Source organism: Phyllostomus discolor, chromosome 6, assembly GCF_004126475.2.
Source record: "Phyllostomus discolor isolate MPI-MPIP mPhyDis1 chromosome 6, mPhyDis1.pri.v3, whole genome shotgun sequence".
NCBI classification, from domain to species: domain Eukaryota; kingdom Metazoa; phylum Chordata; class Mammalia; order Chiroptera; family Phyllostomidae; genus Phyllostomus; species Phyllostomus discolor.
Genome location: NC_040908.2, coordinates 80,910,537 through 80,926,551, shown reverse-complemented (window position 1 = coordinate 80,926,551; position 16,015 = coordinate 80,910,537). Strand labels below are relative to the sequence as shown.

The window sequence follows — 16,015 nt, the reverse complement described above, 5'->3', positions numbered from 1 at the left end:
GTAGGGGTAACTTAATTTAAAAATAAGAGAGACAATTTGAAGAAAGACTGAACAGTATGTGAGGACTGAACATATGGCATGGAAAAAGGGGGGAAGTAGGAAGTGTGACTACATGTGTCTGCACAAATGAAAGTAGAAGGTGGTTTGGGAAGAAAAAAAATATTTTTGTTATGCCTTGAGTTGAAGAAGGTAAAAAGAAATTCAAGTGAAGATGTTCTGTGGAACTGAATAATGAATGCATAAAAATTTCTTCTGATAAAATAAGTAGAGAAAAATAAATGGCTGTGAATTAAGGCTTAGCAAACACCTGTAGGTACTTCCTATTTCACAGGTGCAGGAATAGAAAGAGAATGTGGCAAAAAAGGAAAAAGGGTGATTTTCTTCTTAAAGAAAGAAAATTAGAAAAACTCTACTACTTTTATCTGAGGTAAAACTATGATATAATTACTCTAGATAAGAAATGGTATAATGTCCCCCTATAATTTTTGTTAGTTTGTTGTAAAAACATGCTAAGTCATAGGAATGGACCATGAACATAATCCAGATTTATTCTAAATCATCTAAAATGTCAAGACTGAATAAAACATGGCATTTCTTACCATGTCTGATAACCAATAAATAATTATTCTTAAGTATTAGTAAACCCATTCAGAGTACTTAGAAATGAACATGGCCATGCAGCTGAGTAACAAGAATGCTGAAGGGAACCAGGTATCCTGGGAGGACCTAAAACTGGATTGTCCTTGATTCATCTCTCTCAGTACAGCAATTTTCCCATCTGTGCAGCACTTTGAATGATGTGGAATAAAGTAAATATATATTTTTTAAAGCACACTCAGGTGCTGTGTTTTTGTACCTTGTATATATTACCTCATTGAGATGAGCATTATTTTTATTTTATGTCTGAAAAGTGAGGTTTATTAAGTAATATGCACAAATTTGAAGAAAAAAAAAATAACGAAGAGCAAAGCCCAGCCTATAATGTCCTTGATGCCCTGAAGGCCACTGGGTTCATGAAAGTCATGAATGGGTTTATAATGAGGTAAAGACAGATCCTGCAACTAATTTTATACAACTTCCAAATTCTTGAATTATAACAGTCTACTGTTTTTCATTTTGTTCTTGACTATCAACCTTCTGTTCTGCTTATATAATTCCCAAAGGAATATAGTGTTTGAGGAATACTATGTGTTTATATGTTTCTCTAAAAACAGTGCATTGAGAAGAATGGTAGGCACTGTGTATCAGTGGGAAAAGAATCCATTTATCAAGAGATGGCATAAGGACAACTGGTTTTCCACATGGAAAAAAATGAAATAGGACACCTTCCTCACACTGTATCCTAAAATCAATTCCAAGTAGATCACAGACTTAATGTAAAAGGTAAAACTGTAACTTTTTCATAAAATTGTAAAGGAGAATATCTTTATAGCCTCAGGGGATGGAAGCATTTCTTTAACAAGAGATGCAAGGCATTGCTGTTTCCTCCCTGGCTGCTTGAAGATCAGCTGCCATCATGAATGACACAGCAACTATCTGCACCAGCATGTTCATGACCAATTGCTACTTCAGTAGAAACAAATGATCAATGTCATCCTTTATCCTAAGAAGGCAACAGTACTGAAGATAGAAAATCAGGAAAAAGTAGCCAAAATGTGTAAGACCACACCAAATGTCATCTTTGTGTTTGAGTTCAGAACCTGTTTTGGTGGTGGCAAGAAAATTGGTTTTGGCATGACTTATGATTCTTTGGATTACACAAAGAAAAATGAATCCAAACATACACTTGCAAGACATGATCTATATGAAATGAATACCTCAAGAAAACAGAGAAAGGCATGCAAGAACAGAATGAAGAAAGTCAGGGAGACTGAAAAGGTGAATGTTGATGCTGGCAAAAAGAAATGAAGTGTCTGGCAGTGAGCTGGAGACTGAATAACAGAAAGAGTAAAGATTCTTCACAGACAGACATCTGTGGTGATTATGCAGATTTTTCACGAAAGGATTAATGAACTAAGAACTTTAAAAAAAATGCAAAGCATTAATTTTAAAGAAAAAGTGGTAAATTTTGTTATATTAAACTTATTTTGCTTCATTGCTTTTAGAAAGAGAAAGGAAGGGAGACAGACACTGATGAGAAGGAGCAGCGCTGACTGTTTGCTTCCCACAAGCACCTGGACTGGGGACTAAACGCACAACCCAGGTATGTGTCATAACTGGGAATTGAACCCTCAACCTTTCGGTTACAGGATGATGCTCCAACCAACTAAGTCACACCAGCCAGGGCCATTTTAAAAGGGTGAAATGAGCCCTGGCTGGTGTAGGTTAGTGGATTGAGTGAGTGCAGGCCTGCAAACCAAAGGGTTGCTGGTTTGACTGATTCCCAGCCAGGGCACATGCCTGGATTGGGGGCCTGGTCCCCAATAGGAGGCATAAGAGAGGCAACCACACACTGATGTTTCTCTCCCTCTCTTTCTCCTTCCCTTCCCCTCTCTCTAAAAATAAATAAATTAATTCTTTTTTAAAAAAGGGTAAAATGAGAAACTGCAATCAGAGAAAATGTTTATATACATAAAACAAAAGATTCATATCCTTACTACTAAAATAAAACTCCTATAAATCAATAAGACATACAACACAGTAGGAAAATGGGCAAAAGACTTATTTAAGCACTTTTTAAAAAAAAAGCCGACAGGAAAAGAAGCTCACCGACTTCATTATTAAAGAGAAAAACTAAATCACAATGTGATAACCATTACAAATTCACCAGATTGATAAAAATTCCAAAGTATAATAATACCCAATACTGAGGAAGACATGCAGAAATGGGAATGCTCACATAGGCTGGACACTAGGTTTGGCATTCTCAAGTACAAGCTGAAAACAGACATTACTGTAAGAACCACAAATTTACTCCTAGGTTTCCACTCTTAAATGTTTAACAATAAATATTAATGTTCAAGAATGTAACAGGATAAATATTTAAGAATGTTTTGCAGCTGTCAGTAAGAGCTCCAAACTGAAAGCAATCCAAACAGCCATCAACAGATACAATGAAGAAATAATTGTGGTATACTGACATCACAGAATACTATGTAGAAATAAAAGTGGATAAATCAAAGCTATACAAACATGGATAAAGTTCACAAACACAGTGCTGTCTGAAATAAGACACAAAATAGTATATTGAGCATGATTTCATTTACATATAGTTCAAAAACAAACTGCATTAAAATGGGCCATTGCACATTATGTTCAATATAAATGGCAACCCTTGGAACAACACTCCCGAGGGTTGTATTACACAGGTGGTAAAACTACTTTAAAAACACCCCTTTAAGTAAGGCAAGTAAGTAATTAACATGAACACCAAGACAGTAATTACCTCTTGGGGGAAGGATGAAGTTGTGATGGGGCACAAGGGTGCAGTCTGGGCTGATGAAATTACTATTTCTTGATGTAAGTGGTAACTGCACAGGTGTCTGCCTTATAGCAATTCATTAAAGTGTACGTATATAGTTAAAGTACATTTCTGTGTATATACATAATATCTCACAATAAGTGATGGGAGAGAGAAAAGAATGGGTTCCCTTTTCTCCCCCACCCCTTCTATTTCTTGCATTCGCTGAGATCTAAGCTCTATTATAGTTCTTGGGAGGGCAAGTATCAGGCTGTTTTTCGCACTACTGATTTCCTAGTACTCAGAAAAATGCTTTGTGGAAGAGAAGGTATTCAATAAATATCTTACAAATGACTCACTGATTAAAAACAGAGAGGCAGGGAGAAAAAGAGAAAAGAGAGGTATTTCCAAAAAGGAAATAAATGTATGAGAACTCAGAGCAGCCCTCAGTGACCAGTTAAGAGGGTAGGAGCTGGGAGCTTCCAGCTAAGACAGGGATCCCACTGAAGTTTTTGTTGTAAACAGCAATAATCCTATATAAAAAACAGCAAACTAGAGACATTATATACAATGATAAGATCTACTTTCAAACTGGAATTAAATACAATTTAAAAGAAGTATATATTTTAATGATATGTATAATTACTATCATAATGGCAATTAGATATAAATGATAAATAGCTCACATCATTAAAAATACTAGAATTACTCTTATAATAAAATAACGATTTCTGAATAACTCATAATAAAGACAAAGATAACATACATTATATGTTATAGTCTGAATGTTTGTATCCTCCCGCCCCCATTGATATGTTGAAACCCTAATGTCCAAAATTAATTAGAAGATGGGACCTTTGGGAGATGCTTAGGTCATGAGAGTGTGCCCTCACAAATGAAATTAGTGCCCTTATAGAAGAGGCTCTAGAGAGATCGCTAGTTTTTTTCCACTGTAAGAGGTTAGTGAGCAGGTGCTGGCTCTTACCAGGAGGACAGCCCTTACTAGAAGACAAGTATGCTGGAGTCATAATTTTGAAATCCCCAGCCTCCAGAACTGCAAGCAATAAATTTCTGTTGTTTTTAAGCTACCCAGCCTGTGGTATTTTGTTATAGCAGCCTGACTGGACTAAGACACATTATTTTAAATAATTTAAAAATTAATTTTTGTGTATAATGTCATGGTCTCCCCTAATTGAATAAGAGCTGCTAACAAAAAGATTTAGAATTCCTTTCTTCTTCTTTAATATGCCCAACTTAAGGAACACAGGCTTGATAAACAAGCATATCAAAAAAAATATGCATGGCAAGAAAAAGGAGGAAAAATACCTAAACCCTGGATAATAAAACAACAAAAACCCCTGGGTAACTAATAGTTGACACAATTTCAGCAAACCTTTCAGATAAATAATATTAACTCTCCCCTTTTTATAAAACATTTTTATTATATCATTTAATTATTTAAATCTGACAGATAACAAGCCAGTGAACACACAAAGCCTAAATTGTTCAAAACCTTAAACACTTTGTATTCAGTAACTATCATCTTTTAGTTTTCCAGAGCTAACATCATCCAAAGGAATGCTAGAGTGCTGTGTTACATCAGCTCATGTCAGCTTGGGATCATTCAAATTAGGGGACACAAATAAAATAAACTACACTATCATAAGCTAAAATTCAAGTTCCCATGGCTCACAATGGACATTGGTGCAATATAAAAGATAAAACATTAGAGTGACAACCTCAGTGTAAGTAAGAAACAAGGAAAAACTCCAAGAACTTAAGGCAAACAACAGATTCAGTGTATGTTCAAAAGGTTAAGTAAATATACTTTGTAGTTCTGAAGTACACTAATAAATGTCAAAGAAAGGAGGGGAGAGTGATAACACTAAATCCCTATAAAGAATTTCTATGCTCTTATAACATTACTGTATATCTGCTAAAGAGTTAATATCCCCCCTAAATTATAAAAAAGTTATACAACTCAACATCAAAACAACAATCCAATTAAAAGATGGGCAGAGGACCTGAACAGACATTCTCCAAAGAGGACATACAGATGGCCAACAGACATATGAAAAGATATCAGAGAAATGCAAATTAAAACCACAATGGGATATCATCTCACACCTGTCAGAATGGCTACCATTAAATAAATCAACAAGCAAGGATGTGGACCCTAGTACACACACTGTTGGTAGGAATGAAGACTGGTGCAGCCACTGTGGAAAACAGTATGGAGATTCCTCAAAAAATTGAAAATGAAACTGCCTTATGACCTGGTGAATTCCACTTCTGGGTATATATCTGAAGAAATCCAAAAAACTAATTTGAAAGAATATATGCAACCCTCTGTTCATTGCAGCATTATTTACAACAGTCAAGATATGGAAGCAACCCAAGTAACCATCAATAGAAGGACAACTGGGTAAAAAAGCTGGGTTACATATATACAATGAAATATTACTTGGCCATAAAAAAGAATGGAATCTTACTATTTGTGACAGCATGGATGGACCTAAAGGGTATTATGCCAAGTGAACTAACTCAGAGAAAAACAAATACCATGATTTCACTTATATGTAAAATTTAAACAACAAAATAAATGAACAAACAAAATAAAAACAGACTCACAGATACAGAGAACAGACCAACAGTTGCTGGGGTTGGGGGGAGGTCTGGGGGCTGGGTAAAAGAGGTAAAGGGAATCCTGACTGATGTGGCTCAGTGGATTAGGTGTCATCCTGCAAAGCAAAGAGGTCACTGGTTCAATTTCCGGTCAGGGCCAGGTCCTGGTTGGGGGCATATGAAAAGCAGCTGATCAATGTTTCTCTCGCACATAGATGTTTTTTCTCTCCTTGTCTTTCTCCCTCCTTTCCTCTCTCTCTAAAAAATAAATATAATAAATACAATCTCTAAAAACAAAAGGTGAAAGGATTGAGAAGTACAGATTGGTAGTTATAAAACAGTCACAGAATGTAAAATACAGCATTGGGAATATAGTCAATAATATTGTAATAACTATGTATGGTGTCTGGTGGGTACTTGAAATATTAAGGCCAATGATTATCTAACCACTATGCTGTATACCTGAAACTAATACAAAATAATATTGAATGTAAACTATAACTTAAAAATAAAATAAAATAGCCATGAGGATGTAAAATACAGGGTAGAAAATATAGTTAATAATAACATAATTAATTATATATGTATCAGGTACTAGACATATCAGGGTGATCACTTCAAAAAGTATATAAAAGGCTAATTACTATGTTGTACATCTGAAACTAATAATAGTATAGTCAAATATAAGTGAAAAATAAATTTTAAAAATATGGGATAAAGTAAATCATAGCATATCTCCTTGATATGCAATCATTAAAAAGAATGATATGGAGCAGCATGGGGAAAATAGTTGATATAAAAAATAAAAATTGCACATAAAATTATATATACACTGACTATAATTATGAGAGACTAAATAGAAAAAAAAAGAAATACATTCAAAATGATAAGTTTTGGATGTGGGATTCCAGTTTAAATATTTAAAAATATTTTGTTTAAATTCCTATAGTATGCATATGTTATTCTATAATAAAAGTTTAATTTAAAGACTTTAAAATATCATCTTAAGTAAAAAAACCTAAAATACTGCATAGTTAGTTTCAGAAAATTCCAGGTAGGATGATGCCCCAAAAGATACTTTATATCTATTACTGTTTATTTATTTGCAACAAGAAAGACTTATGACCTACAGATTCAACAATGAAATGATGAATAGTCTAAAGTTGACAGAAAAAAAATAGAAACAACAGAAAAAACTGGTTAGATGGATAGTCACGCCCATACTATAGAAGCCATATGGGTGAGGTTGTTCTCTTTCTGAGGCATATGTTCATTCATTTCTCCACTCATAAATGGCTCCTCTCTTTTCCAACACCCAACACCCTGGCTGGTTGGTTAGCATTTGTCTACAGGCTGAAATGGTATCTTATATCCCTTTCTCTTAATACAGAACAGCAGACACTAATTTGCACCACATGTCTTTCTTCTAGGAATGGTTGAAATACCAGAGCTTTACCATTAATTTTGAGAGTTAAAATTCTTTGTTTTAAGCAAGATCAGGAGCCCAAGGCTATACAGGATAGTGATGTTTATCTCTGAAATAAAGTATGTCACCAGCAGGGCATGTTCATGTGGTCAGGGGAAATGGAAGAATGGGTGGCACTGATTTACAAATCAGGACAACTGCAACAGGAAGTTTTCTTATTTTGCCCATCACTTCAGAGTGATACCCTTGACTTCTTTTTGGTTGACCAAGAAGCAATCCAAAACAGATGGAAAGATATTAGGCACAGCCTGAAGCCAATTCTGTTCCACACTCTATGTTAAGGTACTACAATACAGATGCATTGCACGGCCAATCCCTCCAAGAATAAGTTATGCTTCACTTCATTGTTGTTACAAGTAAATGCCTTGGAAGTAGGGGGGCAGAAGAAAAAAGTTAAGTGGAAAATATTTACTTATTGTAAATAACCTCACCAGAAAACAATGTGACAAGATCCTTCATATTTTAAAATCTGAAAATTTCTGAGGACTCAAAACCCCAACAACTACACTTGCAATTAGAGACAAAGACTAAGGACAGAAATAATTTTGGCCCTTGATTAATTTTTCAATAGATTAAGGGTTTGCAGGGTGGGGAAAAACTGTCAGGTGTTCTTGACAGAAATGACTCAAAGAACCAAAGATCAACATCCATGTAGGAACATTACATAAATAGGATTTAAACTGTTATAGGAGACTGTTAAAATGCAGTATGACAAAGATAAGGAACTAATCTTCCTTTTCCTATACAACATTGCTAGGCTGGAAATGATGTGACCAAATGCTTTATTTGGAATTGAACAAAACAACAGTCTACTGTGTGGATCTCAAGGTTATGCTAGCAATGAAGGATGAGCTTCAAAGTTCCCAGTAGTCACTGTTACTAGTTCACTCTTAAAAATGGGTCTTAAAAAGTCCTCAGTTACAATCACTTTGACCCCTAACTGAACTTCCTGCTAGGAGTTAATAGAGAAGTAATGCCCAAAACTACTGACTCATAGCCGAGCATTTATACACAAGAGTAAATTCCTTCATTAGGGGGGTGGGGGGGGATCAAGTAATCAGTGTATTTGATGGTTTGGAGGGGAGGTATTTGGTTTAGTTTAAGAAACCAAGGGAGATCAGATTGGAGGAGGGGAGAGGATAATATTCATGAAATTGAAAGAATATATCTACCTTTTTGGAAAGGTATGTTGAGAAGTATTATATTACTATTTTATTGCAGCTGTTGCTTTTATATAGTATATGGGGCTCCTCCACATCTGTCACTTAATGTTAGTGATCTCCTGACCCTCTCCAACATCCAAGCACCATATATATATAAAATGATCACTATTTCTGTGGAAAATAAAAGTTTAAAACAAAAATGCTGGATCAGCATTACACTGGTATTTCAATGAATGACATATTTTCTCTCAAAGCTTTAAAAAATACTTCAGCAATTAGGATCACTGAACTCAGCTATTTTAAAATGAGGTAATAAACCAATCACTTCCACTCTACTACAGATAGCACTACTCCAAATCTCGTCATAAAAAAAAAAAAAAACCAAAGTTCTCCCCAACACAGGATCTTTTCATCAAACTCACTATTGAGTAGATATATAGGGAAAAGGTTGTAATGACATATTTTCTGTAACACCTGCAAACAATATTCTTTGGAATTCTTGAAAATTTTATAGTCATGATTCTAAATCTTATCAGTTAGAGCAATAAAAAGTCAATCATTCAATCATGTAAATTTCTAATACTAATGTGACAATACTATTAAAAAATTTTAAGTTCCTTTAGACCAGGGGTGTCAAACTCATTTTCACTGGGAGCCACATCAGCCTCACAGTTGCCTTCAAAGGGCTGAATGTAATTTCAACTCCTTAAATGCTAAGGAGTAGTTATATTTTTAAAAAAGATTTTATTTATTTATTTTTAGAGAGGGAAGGGAGGGAGAGAGAGAGGGAGAGAGAAACATTAATGTGCGGTTGCTGGGGGTCATGGCCTGCAACCCAGGCATGTACCCTGACGGAATCGAACCTGCAACATTTTGGTTTGCAGCCTGCGCTCAATCCACTGAGCTACGCCAGACAGGGCTAGGAGTAGTTACATTTATACAGTCCTAAAATTATTTAGGCTTTTTGAAGGCAACCGTGAGGCTGATGTGGCCCCCCGTGAAAGTGAGTTTGACACCCCTGTTCTAGACCATGATAAACCAAAATCCCCTTAAATTCTCAATGGAAATTGAAGATAACAAACAGAAATATAGTATATAGGTAAAATAACAACAGTTTCTAAATTAGAAATTAATACTTACAGTCTTAAGACATGGTCTGCTTACCAAAAAGTAAGCAGAAGCCTACTTTTGGATCAAAGAAGGTATGATAATCATATATGAAGTTCTCACCCAGAAATTAAAAATAGGTAAGAAAACAACAGCCTCTTAGGTTAAAGCTACATAGTTAATAAACATAACTCAAATGAGAGCAAACACTGAAAAGTAATCTACCTAAAAGGTAACATGCAAATATGATAATAGGAATAGGCACTCCCTAAGTTTTTAAGGGATCATTAACGCCTTCTTAGCACAAGGTGAACTAGACGCACATGGTGTCTGGGGACACACATGCCACATGGAGCAGTTAGTCCCGTGGGGGAGGTTCACAGGATACAATCACACAACTAACTATATAATTACAACCATTGAATGAGTTTTAGGGAAGTTCAAGAGCAACTGATAGAGAACAGAGAAAAGGGGCTTTCCTGAAGAAGAGTCTAGCAAGAGTTAGAGAATTTCTCAGTCAAGGTTATATTCGGGCTAGAATGTAAAGAAACTATAAACTATTTAATTGTACAAAGACCCAGTATTTTCCAACTGTTTTGACTCACAACCTTCTTTCAAAGGAATGTTTTATCTTAATAATCTCCCAAAAAAGAAATTTTTAAAATAATTTTATATTTGCATGATTTATGATAAAGATGTAACTTCAAGATTTTGTTTTATATTAGTATACCGTTAAAGACTGATTTAAAAGTGTTATATAAATATTATTTAAGAAAAATTCATATTTCCCACTTTGCAAGTGACTCACTATTTAAATTATGTAGGAAAAAGTATTAATTTAAAGCTGATATGTCATGTTTAGTTTGGAGGCCACATATATATTAAGATTATAATATCTAAAGGAGCCAAAAACTTTTCATAATCTAGTATTTGGAATGCTTGTTTTTAATTAAAAGATAAAATTATCTGGGTGTAAAGAACTCACACGACTCCACTCTAAGAAGACAACCCAATTAAAAAATGGGCAAAGGACCTGAACAGATACTTCTCCAAGGAGGGCATAGAGGGTCCAGAGACATATGAAAAGATGCTCAGTATTACTAGCCATCATAGAGATGCAAATTAAAACCACAATGAGGTACCACTTCACACCAGTCAGAATGGCCATCATAAACAAATCAACAAACAACAAGTGTTGGAGAGGATGTGGAGAAAAGGGAATCTTTTTATACCTAGGGAACCTAGTGTACTGTTAGTAGGAATACAGATTGGTGCAACCACTATGGAAAACAGTATGGAATTTCCTCAGAAAACTAAAAATGGAACTGCCTTTTGACCCAGCAATTCCACTGCTGGGATTATATGCTAAGAACACTGAAACACCAATCCAAAAGAACCTATGCACCCCAATGTTCATACCTGCACAATTTATAATAGTCAAGTGCTGGAAGCATCCTAAGTGTCCATCAGTAAATGAGTGGATCAAAAAATCATGGTACATTTACACCATGGAATTCTATGCAGCAGAAAGTAAGGAGCTCCTACCCTTTGCGATAGCATGGATGGAACTGGAGAGCATTATGCTAAGGGATGTAAGCCAGGTGGTGAAAAACAAATACCATATGATCTCACCTTTAACTGCAACCTAATCAACATGACAAACAAACAAGGAAAATATAATCAAAGACATTAAAATTGGGAACAAGCTGACAGTAACCAGAAAGGTCAGGGGAGGGGATAATGGGGGGAAAGGGTGAAGGGTTAACAGGAACAACTATAAAGGACACATGGACAATAACAAGGGGGGTGGAAACCGGAGGAAGGTGGGGAAGGCTAGGGTGGTGAGGAGGGGTGGGGGGAAAAGGTAGAAAACTGTAGTTGAAGCAAAATAAAAATCAGAACTATTAAAAATAAAATAATGTTTATCTGATTTATTTTCAAATGTATAGATGAGTTTACTTTGCAAATAATGTATAACATATACTAATTAGACAGACTTTATTCCTAATGTAGTGAACTAGACTTTATATGTTTTCAGTGGGAAATGAAGTGGGAAAGGCTGAGAAGCAATGCTTCTGTATGGTAGCATAGCTACTGCAAGCGAGATCCTAGAAATAGAAAATTTTCTTGATCCTAGCAAGGTACAATTGCTTTTCAAGATGAGTAAGATCTCGCTTATAACCTAGAATCATGAATGATAATAAATCTGTTCATCTGAATTTTAACTTTAGATTTTTTTCATATAAAAGAAGTAAAGTATGAAATATCTTTTGAATGAAGGTATCTTAAATTTTCATGTGTAAAATTACAGTCTTAGGAATAGAATTTTAAAAACAATTTTACAAATTTTACTTTTCCAAGGCTCAACATAGATTAAATTTGCTTAGCACCTTCTAATTGAAGGGCGTATACCATTTCAGGGTAAGAACACATGTTGAGGCATTATGATTCCTAGACTCTATTATGACCTGAATTCAGGAAAGTCACATGGTCTCTGTAGGTCTCAATTTATTGACCTGTCAACCAGGTGTACTGAGTAATTAGCCAGGTGAAAGGTGTTAGGATCATGACATAACATTTGGGATTGATATGGTGAATACTGTATAACTACTTTCTGTGACCAGTCAGAGACATTCTCAATCACCATGCTGTGGAAGAATTCTCAGAAACCCGAGGTTTCCAGCTTTTTTTTTCCCCTATAAAACTGTATCTCATTATAGTCATATTGGTGGTCAAAACACAAAATATTTTATAGTTTCTCACTTTGAAAAAATGAAGTAGTCTAGAACACAGGTGTCAAACTCATTTTCACCAGGGGCCACATCAACCTCGAGATTGCCTTCAAAGGGCTGAATGTAATTTCAACTCCTTAACAGTTAAGGAGTAGTTACATTTATACAGCCCTAAAATTGTTTCGGCCCTTTGAAGGCAACTGTGAGGCTGATGTGGCCCCTACAGAAAATGAGTTTGACACGCTGGTCTAGAATCTCTAGATCTCACTACATTAATGTCAAAAATTTTCATGTGTAAATTGGAAAATATATGCATTCTAGAAATTCTTTCCAAAACATTGCCTTTGCTATAGTTGCACTTCAGATCTTTGCTGTCTACTGATTGCCAACTAAAACAATAATACCAGGGTGGAAACTAACTCATGGAGACCATTCAGGGAGTCAACATTTAAAATCAAAAGTTTCCATCTTCCTTATGTTGAAAAAAAAGTTTCCACAATTTTCAAAACATTCTCATAACATCTTAGTATTTCAAATAACTTTATTTTAGGGAGTAAGCCAGCCACTGTAAGTGTTTTTCTTGAGCAATCTTTAAAATACAGAAACTTCTCTACTTAATCTTTGGGCACAAGAATTGAAATTACTTTCGAATAGCATGCATTAACAATTAAAAACAAGACACCACCATTTTTCCTTGATAGTTAATACTCCATAAATAAGAAAATCTGATTTCTCTATTTCTAAACATATCTTCAGAAGTCCTTCTCTCTCTCTCCCTCTTCCCACCCTGTCCGTATCCATCTCTCTCTCTCTCTCTCTCTCTCTGCACCTGCTCCTACCACTCTTGCCCTTTTCTTCCTTTCCACGTCTACTACCACACCCTTATGCAGGATTTTACCATTTCACAACCTTTTAACTGATCTTCCTATTGCCTTTCTGTACCTTTCCCCATTCCCATCATTTCTTCTTATCTACCTTGTATCTGATTTATTAAGCCAAATTTATTCAACTAAAATTTCAATAAAAAAAAACCTATTCAAATAATTTTACAACCTAGTATTGATATATAGCTCTCCTACCTCCTCAGGCATCACTCCCCTACTCAAGACTCTCTTCCAGCCACGCTGTTTTACCTTTTCTGCAAATATGCCATATGCATTCTATTGCTGCTCACACTTCTCCACCTCAGCTTCCCATTGTAATCAAAATAAAATCCCAAATCCTCACCATGTGCATAAGGACCCACATAAACTGGCTCTGGCTGGCTTTCTTACCCCATCTCCTTCTACTCCTCCCCCTTATTATCTCCAGCCAAACTAACCTTTCTCCACCCATATCAAATATAATAAATTCATCTCTATCAGGCCCTTATATTGCTCTTCCTTCAGTCTGAAAGGCTCTGACTATCTGGGTGAAAAACAATGTTTCTCCTGCAAGTGATTCTATCACTTCACTCAGTTTTATCATTTTCATGCCCTTATGAGAGCTTATTTGTTTATGTGTTTATTGTTTATCTCCCCCATCACAATGTTAGTTCCACGGGACTATCTGATTTGCTGCTGTATCCCCAGTGCTTCTATCAGTATTCGCACAAACCAGATTCTTTCTTAACATTTGGTGACTGACTAATCCTACTGAAATTTTCTCCTCTGCATCTATACCTTAAAGAATTCTACTCATCCTTTAAAACTCACCTGCAATGTTATGTCTTCAAGAGGCTGTTTGTTACTGAGCACCTGCTATAGAACAGGTACGTGCTAGGTTGTGGTGGTAAAACAATCAGCAGGATATGGTTATAGTCTTTGTGGCATTTACAATCTAACGGAATTTTATAAACTGAAGTGATTTCTGTATCCTCTAAACTCCTGCGGTAATTAGACTGTACAATTAATGTGATAATGAATCGCAATGTGCCTTGCAGCATTTCTTTTATCGTATCAAACCATAATTTGGTAGCTGGTGAACATGCTGTGACCTAGGAATGCAGACTATAGTATGCTGAGAAAGCCATTTGTGCCTCCCCAGTCCTTCATCTGCTCCTCTGTGGATCCTCACACATTTGAGGCATGAAAAGTAAAAGGCTAGAGGCTAAGAATCCGAGAGTTGAACTCTACATGAAGAGACATTTACCTCAGCGCCCTTTATTAAAAAAAAAAATCAAAGTTTTGGAAAGTCCAAGGTGTGTATTTTGATACTTCTAATGTTTTCTGAATAAGCTATATCTGCATGCCAAATATGATGAAATTAAATGATATATGTGAAAATACTTTGCAAAGTACTTTATATATGTAAAACATGATTTCAGTGTTATTTAACTTTTCAAAGTTCTAAGCATTTGCTGCCCAAATGGACTGTAAATTTTCGAGGTTAGGAGTAATGTCTTACACTTCTTTATTCTCTTCCATGACACTTGAGCAAAGAAACTTTACCTGTCAGAAATAAAATTCTTTATTCTGAAAATCATCAATGCTTATTCTGAATTACTAATACTAGAAACATCTTTTAAATAATTCTACAGAAGACAGGTTTGCTACTGACATTAAGAAGGATTTTTTATTCTAAAATCAGAAAGAAAGCAAAGTTATTTATCTGTATTTTATTCTCTCTAGAAATAGCAATGGAACAAAGATTCATATATAAGAATTTAAGCACAAAAACCCTTAAACCATAGAATGACCTTGGAATTTTTTATTTTATATTTTATTGATTATGCTATTACAGCTGTCCCAATTTTGTTATCCCCTTGATCCCCCTCCTCTCTGCAATCCCATCCTCCATCATTACTCACCCCACCACTCAGTTCATGTCCATTGGTTGTATATATAAGTTCTTTGGCTTCTACATTTCCTATACTATTCTTAATCTCCCTGTCTATTTCATGCCTAGCTATTATGCTTGTTTTTCCTGTACCTTTCCCCCCATTCTCTCCCCTCCCCCTTCCCATTGATAATCCTCCATGTGATCTCCACTTCTATAATTCTATGCCTATTCTAGTTTGTTTAGTTCTAGTTGTTTTTGTTTTTTAGGTTCGGTTGTTGATAGTTGTGAATTTGCTGTCACTTTACTGCTCACAGTTTTGATCTTCTATTTCTTAGATAAGTCCCTTTAACATTTCATATGGTATGCGTGGTGATGATGAACTCCTTTAACTTGACTTTATCTGGAAAGCACTTTATCTGCCCTTCTGTTCTAAATGAAAGCTTTGCTGAATAGAATGATCTTGGATGTAGGTCCCTGCCTTTCATGACTTTGAATACTTCTTTCCAGTTCTTTCTTGCCTGTAACGTTTCTTTTGAGAAATCAGCTGACAGTCTTATGGGAACTTCTTTGTAGGTAACTGTCTCCTTTTCGCTTCCTACTTTTAAGATTCTCTCCTTATCTTTAATCTTGGATAATGTAACTATGATGTGCCTTTGTGTGTTCCTCCTAGGTTCTAACTTCTTTGGGACTATCTGGGCTTCCTGGACTTCCTGGGAGTCTATTTCATTTGCCAGATTGGGGA

The 16,015-nt window shown here is 35.4% G+C and overlaps 1 protein-coding gene and 1 pseudogene across 8 annotated transcripts in view; one reads left to right on the top strand and one right to left on the bottom strand.

Annotated features, from left to right (window-relative positions):
* Nucleotides 1-16,015, bottom strand: part of SIK3 (SIK family kinase 3) — a 295,493-nt gene that overhangs the window by 67,133 nt on the left and 212,345 nt on the right. The window lies entirely within an intron of this gene.
* On the top strand, nucleotides 410-2,047 carry LOC118501473 (annotated as a pseudogene).